Genomic DNA, 2,079 nt, shown 5'->3' with positions numbered 1-2,079 from the left:
TCCAGCGCCGGTGCCGCAGCGCACCGCCGCGGCCGGCCCGCGCCTCGCAGTCCCCGGCCTCCCCGCGCCCTGAGCACCACCGGTCGTCGTCGTCTTCGCCGATTCTGGCGAGTTCCGTCGGCGCCTCGGGAAGCGTGCCCGATCTGGATCTGGATCGGATTCGGTTGACTCTAACCCTAATTCCTGATATTTTTGCATATCTTCGTCATGTCATAACTTCATCACCGTTGCTTCAATTCATTCGTGTAGCATATCAAAATGTTCGTCTTGACGAGTAATTCATTTCATCTCACTGCATCATGTTTGTTTGAGCTCATCTTGATGCCCTAAATGCTGTTAGAAGAGTGCTAGTTTCTGTTAGTTTCAGATTCATATCAGTAATTGGACATTTGTCATTTTTGCCATGATTCATGTGTGCCTCCTATGAACTTGAGCCCTACATGTGTTTTGAAGTATGCCATGCCATCTTTACAGGGGTGTATGCCATGTATTTTGTGATCTCAGTGGTGACTAGCACAAGCATGCAAAGTAGCCCTCGTAATGTTGCTGATTTCAGGGACTTCGAATTTCACTAAGTCCTTTTACTGCTGTAATTTTTATGCCATGTATTCATGTTGCTATTGAGTGATCCATGCCTCTTTTGAGCATGATCAGTAAGGATGGTTTGTAGATATTGTGATGCTCTATCCATCCATGCCTTTGTTTGCAATTATGGAGCACCCTAGATTGAGTCAATCGAGCTCTACTTTTGCTATAAAATGTTCCTAGCAGAATGTTTACGTGTTAAGCATTTTTGCCGAGGTTGTTGTAGTTGATCCATACATGCTATGTTGTTGTTCTTGCCATGTTTAGCTTCTATGCCATGTCTACTTGCTGGGTGTATGCTTAGTTTGTCATGCAATGCCTTGTGGTGAGTGCATCGAGCTCGTTAACATGCCTACTTAATATCTGTTTTGCCATGTTCCAGTTTTTCTCCAAGTCTGAATCTGTTAACGATAATTGCTTTTGTTCAGAAGGTTGTCATTGTATTTTCTGATCCCTTTTGGCTTATGGTGAGTAAGGGACTTTTGTTGTATGCTTTGAGTAGCTTCATGCCATGCCTTGCTTTGCCATGATATGTTCCTGTAGCATGTTGTTACCTTGCTCTAAACATTGCTTCCTGATGTTAAATTCATGCCATGTTGTTATTTTCACTAAGTCTGTAACCTGTTATCTTTTGCACTTTTGCCATGCTTGTTTGAACCTGTTATTGAGTGATTTAGCCATAGCTCAGTGTTCATCTTTTGTCAAGCATCTTGAGTGGATCCCTGCCATGTATTTTGTTGCTATGTTAGAGTGCTGTAGCATGTTGTTCTTGATGGATTTAGATGGTCTCATGTTGTTAATCGCAGATCCGTGGCATATTTGTTTTGCTTGCCATTTGCAAACCGTGAATCCGATTCCGGTGATCTTTATATCGATTTCGACTAAAATCAACCCATCTTTCTAGCATTCTTGGTTTTCCAAGTTGAGGGTAGGTTCAATCTTTCTTTTCCAAATCATGCATATGCATCGCATATCACATCCCGCATATCATGCCATGTTTTGCATCATGTTGTTTGTGCATTGCACGTGGTTGATTGTGTCTCCCTTTGCTTGTGTTCTTGCTTGGGTAGAGCCGAGAGACGAGTACGTGTTCAAGGACCCGTCGAGTACATTTCGAGGATCAAGCTTTCGTCTTCTCGGAGAACTTTGCAGGCAAGATGACCATACCCTCGAAATCACTTCTATCTTTGCTTGCTAGATGCTCGCTCTTTTGCTATGCCTATGCTACGATACCTACCACTTGCTTATCATGCCTCCCATATTGCCATGTCAAACCTCTAACCCACCTTGTCCTAGCAAACCGTTGTTTGGCTATGTTACTGCTTTGCTCAGCCCCTCTTATAGTGTTGCTAGTTGCAGGTGAAGATTGGAGTTTGTTACTTGTTGGAACATGTTTATTGTTGGGATATCGCAATATCTCTTATTTAATTAATGCATCTATATAATTGGTAAAGGGTGGAAGGCTCGACCTTATGCCTGGTGTTTTGTTCCACT

This window comes from Triticum dicoccoides, chromosome 6A (genome assembly GCF_002162155.2).
Source record: "Triticum dicoccoides isolate Atlit2015 ecotype Zavitan chromosome 6A, WEW_v2.0, whole genome shotgun sequence".
NCBI classification, from domain to species: Eukaryota; Viridiplantae; Streptophyta; class Magnoliopsida; order Poales; family Poaceae; genus Triticum; species Triticum dicoccoides.
This window is presented reverse-complemented; position numbering follows the sequence as displayed.